This window comes from Zea mays, chromosome 6 (genome assembly GCF_902167145.1).
Source record: "Zea mays cultivar B73 chromosome 6, Zm-B73-REFERENCE-NAM-5.0, whole genome shotgun sequence".
NCBI classification, from domain to species: domain Eukaryota; kingdom Viridiplantae; phylum Streptophyta; class Magnoliopsida; order Poales; family Poaceae; genus Zea; species Zea mays.
The window spans coordinates 149,472,719-149,485,467 of NC_050101.1; the positions used below are offsets into that span (position 1 = coordinate 149,472,719).

Sequence of the window (12,749 nt, forward strand, 5' to 3'; positions counted from 1 at the left end):
CTTTTGGCATGAAATATTGAAGAAACTTCAATTCCATATACAATTTATTTGCATCAATATCGGACTTCGGACAACCTCTATAGATTATCACAAGAAGATTTTAAACTCTTATGATCCAATGATTGTACTGTTTCTGAAGTAAATAAGAATCCAAACTTTTTTGGAAACCTTGATGTTGTTAGTATCTTCTTGTGAGTGAGGCAAGTGCTTCATCAATGGCAGTTATAAAATGGTTGATTCTAAATACTTCTTCTGCATATATTGAGTAATAGCATTTGTATCATCTAGGTTCTCATAAAAAATCTCTTCGTTTTAATTTCACGTGGTTTACAAAATGTTGCATCAATATCCATATTAAGTGCAATGTATTTGGCTTCTTCCAATGCTTGTGGAAAACTTGTTTCCCTATACTTGAAGAAAAAAATCAACCCTTGAACTTTCTCGAGAGCAACATCAATAAGCATATCCTTTTCTTGAAATGTTTGCTTACTAAACTAGCATTGTACAATACCTCGTACTAAATGACAATTGTCACTACGAATGAATAGTTCCCCAGTTCAGTATTTCTTAATCCTCTAGCCACCATAGTTGTTTTTGGATCATTATCACTATCATCTACCTAGAATTGAAAGAAATAAAAATATATGTTACAACTACAAATACCTAAGAAATTACAAGATTGGACAAATACAATAAGATTAAGCACCCGAAGTAGAGCCTGTCGAATGTCTGCACATTGTTATCTAGTTGCTTTAACACTTCCAATACAACTCTCCCAACGTGTGGCTGGCACAGACCTAAGAGTCAATCCTGATATATTATCTTTCATTTTTTCATTTCTTAGTAGACTTGGCAAAAATTGTATAGATGCATTGAATGATTCGAAAGAAATCCATTCTACCACCTGTCTAGGCCATATCACAAAGTGTTAAATTAAGATTGTGGCAACTGCAAGAAGAATAGAAAACTCTCGGATTTACATCCAAAAGTTTCTTTTGAACTCATTTTTTGCACCCTTTCATAATTGACCCATTGTCATATCGTAGTCCTCTGACATCATTAATATCAAGATCAAGCCTATTTAATTCATCCTGTAGAACATCAAATAGTCCTTGCCCTGTTGTATCATTTACCTCCAAAAATTCTAGAAATGATTCTTCAATGCAAACATGACCAGAAGATAAATCCACATATCTTATAATTAAAGACATTTGTTCTTGGTGACTTGCGTCATGAGTACAATCAAGAATGATAGAAAAAAATATTTTGCTTTCTTTATCTTTTTCGTATTTTTAGGCTTAATAGTATAAGCAAGCATGTGTATCAACTCAATCTAAATCTTAAAAATCGATATAATGAGTTTGAGTTTATTTATGTGTGATACGTCGAACATGCTGTTGCATAACTGGGTCAATTTCAACCAACATCTCTACCAAGCCCAAAAACATTTCATTGCTATCTTGATACAATTTCTTGTTAGTACCACAAAAGGCTAGATTATTCTTGGCAAATTTTTAGCTTGTTTGTTGTGTGTGATATGTTTGTTTGCAACCTCAAAGCATGCTAGCCCTTATCAATGTGTGATCCAAGATCAATCTGACTTGAACACAATTTTTGCCAACTTCATTGAGAAAGAAGATCGATTAGATTTCAAGATGCCTGAAGATCAAGGTAACAACGAGGCAGAGGATGTCACTAGTGCATCCAATGAGAATAACATCCTCCACCCTACCGCTATTATCAACTCGCAGAAGATCTTCGCACTGATTTTCAAGCATAGAACACTACTGATGTGGAAGCTTATCTAGCACCCATAAAGTATGGTGGTTGAGCAACACAAGTCCATTAACTTCCAAACCTGCACCATTGAGGTCCCATCTACCAATGCATGCAAGGTAACCCCACCTGTAAGTGAAGCATCTAATGCACTTTGGATCAAGTTAGTAAATTGATGAATCAATTGATGGATGGATAGGAAGCAAAATCGATTAATTAGGTTTCTACTATTTATCATAATGCCAATGTTAAGAAATTATTTGATGTAGAATTTGTTATGCCTAGTTTCTCTATGACTGTCACACTCGAATTTAAGGGCAAACCCATGTACGTCTCATATGTGCGCCAGATAAAGACCCACACATATAATGAGGCAGTGTATAGAGGCGAATGTCATAATATTTATTATATAACGAGAATGTCTTACAAAATAGCTGATAATAAAATAACTCGAATTTAGATAATATCTCCACGATGCCATAGTTGACTGGGAGACGACACCTAGATCTCATCATAGTAATCCTCCTTCAGTGGTACCTGCTCTTCTCCCGGTGTGATTATAGCAAGGGTAAGCTTCCATACGGTCATCACTCAGCAACTGTCAGAATAATGTGCATGAACTCACTTACGGTGGGGGCTCATGTGTAGTGCAAGTCCTATCAACAAAAAATGGTTAAGGCTGAGCATTTCTTTTAATAAGTTGGTCAAAATTTTATTAGCAATTACTAAATATAAGTGTATACCAACCCAATTAAATAAGAGATCACAATTATAATAAATCTCACAATGTAATGCATATGACATATTAAGTTTAATTCCATTATTACTCATGCGAGAGTTCGAGCCGCTCTTGACCGTGAGCATGACTGATATACCAGTATTACACTCTGCAGAGGGTGCACATCTTTACCCACAAACTGTGTTACTCATTTGCCAAGGGTTCTCAAAGCCCATTCATCTCTACCGAGGAGACGAGAAAGGGTAGCACTATGATGCCTTCACAAAGTCCCACTAACTTTAGAAAACCGGCTATTGTTTCTTGAGAAGAGGACGATATAGGAATCCCTGGTCCGAAAAGCCATCGCAGCAGGATCGACCCGAGAACCTCCATATACCAACAACTCCTCTTATCGCACTTGCCCTTTTCGAGTAAGGTAGTCCTCCACTAGCTTTTCTAATTAGTTAGCCAAGGGTGTCCCATACCACCCTTAGGGTAGCACTGTTTTCTCGAGTGGTCGCTCCATGTTCCAATTAACCAAAATAATCTTATCATGAGCAATAAATAATCCATTGATAGTAATAAACATGATCATGATTCTTATATAGCATAACACCCAAAACCACATAGAGCAATAGCAAGACTACCCAATAGTTCATTTGTAGGCAAGGTATAGGGTAGACAAAACTAGGTTGACCTATTAGGTCCCATCAAATTAATCTAAGCAGGCCACGGTGATTAACAGGAACATTATTAAGTAAAGAATGTGATCAAGGGCACAACATGCCTTCTGCTAGCTCTTGCTCAGGATCTTCGACCTGCTGTGTTTCGGGTTCCTTGGTCGCATGCTCGTCTACTCATAGCAATACAAAACATACAATATACAAAGCAGAAATTAACATCACACCAAGCATAAGAACAAACTGCATAATAACATTCTACTAGTCAAGATGAAATTATAGGTTTAAGAACCGCTGAAAACGGAGTTAAAACGATTTAGTTATGAATTATCTAAGTTTCTAGATAACAAAAAATCAATTTCTAGATTAGTCTCATAATTAAAAGGGTTATGGACTTTGGGTACTATTTCTATAACGCTCGAGGGCTCCTTTGTGAATTTTAGGATCTAAAATAAATACTCTTTTAACTAGCACTGAACGGTGGGTTAAAATTGGTAAAACTTAGGGGTTCTTTTGCAAAAAAAATCGGTCGAAGGGGTATCGTGTATTCCTAGCCATTGGATTAAAGTCCTCTGGCCAGGAATAGATCGGCCCATGGCTGAGTGGTGGGTTTCACCAGAGCCGTTGATCACGTGATCCGTGGCTCGAATTTATTCTCGAACTGGTATGCGTTAGCAATCACTGGATCGAAGATCAACGACTCACATTTAAATTTCTTCGCTCTATACTCAAAATTCAGGTGTTTCTCTCTCTTTTCTCTTCTTGTTCTTTTTCTATATCTAAATAATAAAGAGTTACTTTGTTATATATAAGTGTTAAGCCTAGAAAAAATAAAAACCTAGGAGAAGACTGGTTGATGCATCATACTGAAGCACTTGTGTATTTATTTTGTTTGATGAGTGATTTAGTTGAGCATTCATTTAATAAATAATTTGTGCTTGAGTTAAACTCAAATTATAGGAAAAGAAATAGAAAAGAGTAAAAGAAAGAGAAATTAATCCGAGAATTATTACAAGGAAAGGAAAAGGTCGCCGTTGAACCGCCGCACCGTTCGGCTGGTCTACCCATGCCACGTCGCAATTAATCCGAGAATTATCAAATGTGCGTTATTGGTTTTGTTTTAAATCCGTTTCATATATCGTTCCAATTGCGTTAGGTTCGTAATAATGCCCTGCACATGTTAAAAAATATTGTTTCATCTTGACGCATTTTTTTAAATAGTTAATTAATTATTTGTTTATCTGACGGATAATGAAAAAGTGATTCAATTAAAACTAAGTTATAGTTTTAATCTACGTTTTATAAATACATGTTAATGTGTAATCAAATGTTTTTATATAATACTTGTTTAGTATGAACACGACATCTATTTAGTGACTCTCGCGTTTCGCGCGTGTTGTCCGCGTGCGTCGCCGATGTCCGTTCGTGTGTGTCGCACACCCTATTTCGCATGTGTTGTGCTCATTGTCGTGTTGTTCACACATGACGTCGTTTGCGCATCGTCGAGCTGTTCGCGTGCATCGTTTGCACGCTGTCGTGCGCTGTCCGCGTGTTGTTTCGCGCAATGTCGCGCGAAATGTCGCGCGTTGTTTGCGAGTGCTATTCGCGCGTGCCATTTTCGCGTGTCGCGCGCCTTGCCACGAATCGTTCGTGCGCTGCCCTCGTGCGATATCAAACCATTCGCTTATAATCGTCCACTGTTAAAATAGTAAGTTAGTCAAAACTAAGTAGTAGTTTAAATTTATATTTGATAAATGTTAATTAATATAATTATGTCGAATTGAATGATCTAATTAATAATTGTTTAGCGTAAATGTTATAACTTCTTGGCCGTAGCTCTGACTGTTGTGTTTTTTCTCACGTGACCATAGAAGCGATCTCTATTTCGTATCACATGTTTTTATAATGTTTACCCTTGTATGGTGTAATATTTTTATACATGTATATGTTTGTTTTTGCTTGTTCGTATTCGCTGCGTGTCGCGAATAGATCGTGGTATGTTCCCGAGCTTCGAGGAATCAACGGTCAAGCTTCGACGAGCAAGTGAACAAGCTCATCGAGTTCTACAAGGTTGAAGGCCCTGTGCATCTACTTAGTGAAGACAAATGTCATCTAACCCATTTATGTCATATTCACATGATAATTCATCTCCCTGCATTACATAATTAAAACCTAAGGATTGACTAGCTTTCTAATTACCTTGCCCTTGATTACCTTTTGGGTTATTATGGTTAGCTTTATGCTATCGCTCTACTTTAATCAATGAACATGATGAGATACAATTTTGACACGATGCTTTATATTCTGATTATAATTATGAGCTTGTGATACTAAAGGAGGCTCATGTTGTTTCCCGAATACTAAGGACCTATTCGTTGGATGACCACCCGGGAAAACAGTACAACCATGAGGGTAGTATGAGACCCCACTGGCCAAGTAATTAGGGAAGTTTTATGTTGGGTGCTAGGTTTCGTCATTAGGAATGGAGGCATCTGTTATGCTATCATATTCTCGCTCAGGGATCTATGTACGGGTATCGATCCCATGGCCTTTTCCTATGGGTGGAGGGTATATGTTTGGGTACTTTGGATGGTCTTTATGCAATGGTCATTTTTAACATTCGCGTGAAGACTCTAGGAAAAACCGACGTAGTGAGACCCAGCCAGTTCACCTTGGAAGTGATCAATGGCGAGTCACGATCCTCGGGCAGAAAGAGAATCACGACCCATGGGTAAAGTATGCAACCTCTGCAGAGTGTTATGAAACTGATATATCAGCCATGCTCACGGTTAAGAGCGGCCTTGGGAGCTCCTTTGATTAGAGATACAATGGTTACAAATGATGATGATAGTTCTATTAGTGATGGTTTTGACTATGAAAATTTTGGTATTTCCTCTAAGAGGAGGTACTCTTTGGGATAATAACTTGGGTTTACTGATAAAACTTGGCTCATTTTAATGAATAAAACTTTACAAAGTAAAAACAACCTGTTTTCAGCCTAACTCCACATAAAGCTAGTCCACCTCAGCCAAACGGGACATTTGCTAAGTACGTTGATGTGTACTCAACCTTGCTTTCACAAACACCAGGTTGCCTTTGATCCAACCTATGCTCAGGTAAAGAAGAAGAAGAAGAAGGCATCGAGGTGGATCTCCTGGAGTTCCAGGACTTCGATGAGTTCGAGGATTAGGCTAGCGCCCTTCCCTAGCCAGCTACCTATGGTGGGTTAATTTACATTGGCTACGTTTCTATTATGTACACTTTGATATATATTATGGTATTGACTCATGTCTGTAATAATATTACTTACTCTTTATGATTATTCGAGGTATTGTGCTATGATGAGTCATTTATGTAATTGTTGTGTACGTAAGTTCTGATCCTGATATGTACATAGTTCGCATTTGGTTTGCCTTCTGAAACCGAGTACGACAACAAATTGCCATGGATCCTTGCCGATTCCAGCTGGCGGTGGTTTGCCATAATCATCTTCAGTTAGGAAGAGGGTCCTGGGAACCAAGGCTCGCCTGGCAGCAACAATAGAGAAGCGCGCGCGTGGCCAGTTGGGTGAGCCTGGCCTCTCGGCCCCATCTCTTAGCGCTAGTGGTGCTTCGTTGCGCTGGCGCAGCTGTTTAGTTTAATTATTCAAATTCCAAATTCAATTCTGAGCTTAACCATTTAAATATAAATACAACAATCAAAGAATATCAACATGAATGCACATTTGCTTTGGTTATTTTATTTGTTAATTGCTTTTAAATCAAGCCTTATATTTGTTGAGATGCTAAAGAAAATAAACAAAATCACTTAAACACTTTGTCCCAAGGGTTATTGTATTTCTCCAAAAAATTGGGTATTACAATGACAGTATCATATTGCATATGAACCTATCTATATAGAACCACCCCTCTCAGCTTGCTCTATGATGGCTGCAACAACGATTGCCTCTTCATAACCGTAATCGAGCCTCTTACGCATCCTGCATTGTTGCTCAACGGTAACTACCTTGACTTTATCATGCCTAGGAGATCATGATGACTCATTTTCATCATCCCTAACTCAAGGGGGCAGACTATGTCTCTTGGTCCTAATCACACTGCTCTAGCACACTAACAAAACTACTGGCAACTACAATCATTGATCAAGAATTACAACACAAACACACTAAGCTAACCCTTTAAGATGCCCACTAACTCACTAAACTCCTCCTAACATGTAAAACCTCTCGAGGCTTGGCCTCAGTCCATACTCACTAGCTTGGCCCCAAGTTTACAAACCTTGACATGCTGCAAGATAGAGGCAAAAGAGTATACATAGGAAATATAATTTAGTGATAAGAAATTCTTATTGATAGCAAAGTAGTTTGAGATAAGAAAAGAGAAATGGGCGGCTTGGCTACCTTTAAAGCGGTTAATGAACAACAGAAGCAACATATATGTGTCATGCAAATTGAATCACCAACTAGATGAAGTGATAAACAAGAGTTATCATTAAAATGGAACTTGAGATTAAATAATAATGAAAAGCAGACTATCACCTTGGCAAGAGGATATGACATTCAAATATTGAGGGATAGTATCAAAGGGGCTCACAAATGAAGTGGAATAACACTAAAGGCTCTAATGGATTGGAAGCTCATTTTCGAAACCCTAATAATGTTAGGAGACATGATTTAGGGTTGGGTGGGTTTGGGATTTGGCTAGAGCAGTGAAAACAAAATGGGAAAAAATAGCACCAGAATCACCTAGGGTATGCAATGGAGGAAATGGCACTAAGACAACATGAAGAAGCTAGGATGTGTATATGCAATGTGGGTAGGATATGGTGGCTAGGCATAGGAGCATCGAGCGTGGAGGCGATGCAGAGATGGTGTGTGGTAGTGCAGTAGAGGAACAATGCAATGGCATGGCAAAATGCGGTGGAGTGGGTGCACAATGTTAAGATGAATGGCGCTGCCTACTCTCTATGGTGTAGGTCCTCTCATATTTATACAGGATGAATACATGGCAAGTTACATGCGGCTCATGGCACGCAGGGAAGGAAGGAGACACAGCTCCAAAAATACAGATGATGCGTTTCTAAGTATAGCCCTGTCATTCTATGAATAGATATTGCCTTCTATGATTAACACACCCCCCCCTCAATCTAGACGACGTGCAACTAAGTTCAGATTGCGCTGAAGATGGCAGAATGGAGTAACCGGTAGTGGCTTAGTCATGATGTCGGCGATTTGATCCTTGGATGAGATAAAACGAACCTCCAATTATCGAGATGCCACACGCTCCCGAACAAAGTGATAATCCACTTCGACATGTTTAGTGCGACGATGAAAAATCGGGTTTGCCGATAGATACGGAGCGCCAATGTTGTCACACCATAAGCTTGGAGGTCGATGTTGCGAAATCCCTAGCTCGCGAAGCAACACTTGGATCCATATGATTTCAGCGGTAGCATTGGCCACTGCCTTGTACTCGGCCTCCATGCTTGAGCGAGATACAGTGGGTTGCTTTCGAGAGCTCCATGAAATAAGATTTCCGCCGAATAAGATGGCATAACCACCAGTGCTCCGTCGATCATCCGGGTTGCCTGCCCAATCCGCGTCCGAGAAGGCACTGAGAAGGGAGGACACTGTCTTTGTGATGCACAGGCCCAAGTCTGAAGTGGCATGTAGATAACGCAATATGCGTTTGACGGCCGCCCAATGTGTCGTCGTTGGTGCAGAGAGAAATTGGCAGACACGATTCACACAGAAAGAAATATCTGGGCGCGTCAATGAAAGATATTGGAGAGCACCAACCACACTTCTATACCGTGTAGAGTCTTCGGTGGAGAGAGGATCACCACTCGCGAGCATCAGCTTATCAGTAGGAAGCATGGGCGTTGGGACTGAACTGCAGGAGGCCATGTTGGTGCGCTTCAAGATATCTTGTATGTATTTGCGTTGGGTCAGTAGGAGACCGGTTGGAGTATGATGCACTTCAATGCCAAGAAAGTAGCTCAGGGAACCAAGGTCTTTTACTGCAAATTCAGCTTGGAGAAGAGCAAGAAGACGATCAGTAGCCGATGATGAGGAGCTCACAATTATGATATCATCCACATAGATGAGAATATACATCTGAATTCCACCTTTGTTGAATATGAATAAGGAGACATCGGCTTTAGAAGCATGAAATCCCAACTGCAATAGTGTGCCACTGAGACGAGAAAACCATGCTCGAGGGGCCTGTTTCAGTCCATATAATGACTTGTCCAGCTTGCAGAGATAATTAGGACGATCCGAGTCAATAAAACCGGGTGGTTGCTTCATATAGACGTCTTCATTGAGATGACCATGATGGAAGGCATTTTGAATATCAATTTGTCTAAGTGACCAACCACGAGAGACGGCAAGTGATAAAAGAAGCTGTATAGTGGTAGGCTTGACTACCGGGCTGAATGTATCATCATAATCAACAACATATTGGTGTTTGAAGCCTTTTGCAACCAAGCGAGCTTTGTAGCGATCAATGGAACCATCAGCCTTATGCTTCAGTTTGAATATCCACTTACAATCAATAACGTTGAGACCGGCACGTGGCTGAACGAGATGCCAAGTCTTGTTCTTGAGAAGAGCCTGAAACTCCTCATTCATGGCTGCCCGCCACTGTGGATGAGACTTGGCAATGGTGTAACATATGGCTCTTCATCAGTACTACGGATTGCTGAATATGTCACTTTGCCATCTATGCGAACTTTGGGCTGCTTAATATTGTTGCTGAGGCGAGTGTCGTACCGATGGGCAGGAGCATCAGGTGTCGCGACAGTCGGTTGAGCAGGTTCTACTGGATGGGCAGGTGATCGGACCGCAGCAGTAGATGGCTCCGGAGTGTGGTCGGCAGCCGGCAGCACATCTAGGTCCCTTGTCGGGTGAGGAGGAGACCCGGGCGTGCACTGCGCTGAGAGCGGAGAAGCCGATGGGGATCCCAAGGGTGGGTCCGCACGGGGTGCAGGGGCTATAGTGTCTGTCGAAGGACTTGCATCGACAGGGAATGTTGGTGTGAATCCTGAAGTCGATTCAGGTGTAAGACGCACATGATCATCTGCATTGGAGAGAGCTGCAGCCATGGTATTAGCAGGAAACAAATGCATATTGTTAGTGTTCAAAATAACACTGCTACGATCTGGTGGACTAGTTTGGTTGGTTTGTGGGTGATCGCTACGAGATAGAGGATCAGTGGCAAAGGGAAATTTGCTCTCATCAAAAACTACATCACGAGAGATGTACACACGACCGGAATCCATGTCAAGGCGCTTGTAACCTTTGTGGCTGGAACTATACCCAAGGAACACACACCCTTTAGATCGAAAGGAGAGTTTGTGTTTGTTATAAGGTCTTAAATGGGGCCAACACGCACAACCGAAAATTCGAAGCATGTTATAATTGGGTGGAGCTTTGAACAAACGCTCTAGCGGACATAGATTATCAATAACACGTGTTAGCAACCGGTTGATAAGATAGGCGGCAGTGACAAAAGCTTCATCCCAAAATTTTATAGGCATGGACGCATGAGCTAAGAGGGAGAGCCCGGTTTCAACAATGTGACGATGTTTGCGCTCGGCCGAGCCATTTTGTTGGTGGGTGTGAGGACAAGACACATGGTGAGAAATACCAAGCGAACGAAAAAATTGATTGTGAAGTTTTTGGTACTCTCCACCCCAATCGGATTGAACACATTTGATTTTAGCATCAAGAAGGCGTTCTACATGAGCTTGAAACTGCAAGAAGATACGCTGGACCTCAGTTCTATCGCGCAGCAAGTAAAGCCAAGTGAATTTGCTGTAGTCATCGATAAAGCTGATATAATAAGAATACCCACCAACGGATGTGGGGGCAGGACCCCAAACATCAGAGAAAACAAGTTCTAGAGGACGTGTAGAACGATGAATAGCATTGTTGTATGGAAGTTGGTGACTCTTGCCTAATTGACAAGCATTACATATGGTGGGACTCGACTCCTTAGAGCACGGAAGATTATTCAGTCTTAAAATAGACCTAACAACTTGGTTCGAGGGATGGCCGAACCGAGCATGCCACTGATCTGGGGACACCTTGACATGAAGAAGGGCTTGTTTGAAGGTTTCAATGTCGGAGAGCTTGATGGGATAGAGGTCGGCTTCACTTTTGCCTTCCAGAAGAACTTGCCTCATGGTTATGTCCTTGATAAAAAAATAATATGGATGAAACTCAAAAAATACATTATTATCATGGGCTAATTTATGAACTAAAAGGAGATGTTTAGCAATTTCAAGAACATGGAGGACATTGTTTAAGGATAGAGGTCTAGTAGCAGTATTAATTGAACAAGAACCAATATGCATAATTTGCAAACCTGCCCCGTTATCAACTTGAACATTTTCAGCACCATGGTATTGTTCACGAAGGGCTAGGCGGTCCAGATCACTAGTGATGTGATCGGTAGCCCCCGTGTCGGAGTACCAGTAGGGATCGACCTTGTAGGAAGTAGTGGTAGCAGTTGCGGCGAAGGGTTGTTCCTCCTGGTAGGACTCGTCCATGCGATGCCAACACTTGACCGCCGTGTGGTTCGACAGGCCGCAGATTTGGCATGGTAGACGCCTAGGCCTGTCAGAGCTTGGAGCAGACCGACCCCGACCCTAGAACGACGGAGGTCCGCGCGCGGCCACGGCCAGGTGGTGTACCGCGAGCGCGTCCACGTGGCGCCTGTCCCCCACGGCCAGCAAAGTTAGCCGAGGCACCAACAGGGAGTCGCGCTTCGGCTTGTCGCTGCAGCTGGCGAGCCTCGAATGCCAGAAGGTGGGAGTAGACATCGTCGAGGGAGGGAGCCTCGGTCTTGGTCATCATGGATGTGACGAATGAATCGTAGTCCGATCCGAGACCAGCCAGAAGATACGCGATGACTTCATCATCACGGAGAGGGGTTTCGGCAGCAGCAAGTTCAGTCGCGAACCCTTTAATCTTGCGGAAGTAGTCAGCAGCAGACAGGTCCTACTTCTTCATGTTGGCAAGGTCGATGCGAACCTGAACGACTCGGGCGCGCATGGCCGAAGAGAACATGCGCTTCAAGATGTCCCAGGCTTCTTTTGCGGTGGAGGCAGTCACCACATCAAGAAGTATCTCCTCGGTCATGGAGGAGAGAAGACCGCTAAGGAGTTGCTGGTCCTGATCATACCACCGGTCGTACGCCGGATTAGGGACGAGGTCGGCGCCTGCAGCGGAAGACGCAACGAACTGGGGAGGCTGGGGAATAGACCCATCGATAAATCTGATGAGTTTGGCACTCCTCAGATACGGGAGGAGTTGCGCGCGCGAGAGCATGTAGTTTGTCTTGCTAAGGCGAATGGTAACGGCATGGTGGATAGGGATGGTGGAGGAGGAGGAAGAAGAGCTGGTCGATATTGGTAGAAAATTATGGCTCTGTTACCATGTTAAGATGAATGGCGCTACCTACTCTCTATGGTGCAGGTCCTCTCATATTTATAGAGGATGAATACATGGCAGGTTACATGCGGCTCATGGCACGCAGGGAAGGAAGGAGACACAGCTCCAAAAATACAGA

The 12,749-nt window shown here is 42.0% G+C and overlaps 1 non-coding gene across 1 annotated transcript; it reads right to left on the reverse strand.

The window, feature by feature from the left end:
• Positions 1-11,970: 11,970 nt before the first annotated feature.
• LOC111589615 (small nucleolar RNA Z247) lies at positions 11,971-12,109 on the reverse strand. The gene has a single exon (XR_004850973.1). It is a non-coding gene; the product is annotated as a small nucleolar RNA Z247 (small nucleolar RNA).
• Positions 12,110-12,749: the final 640 nt, after the last annotated feature.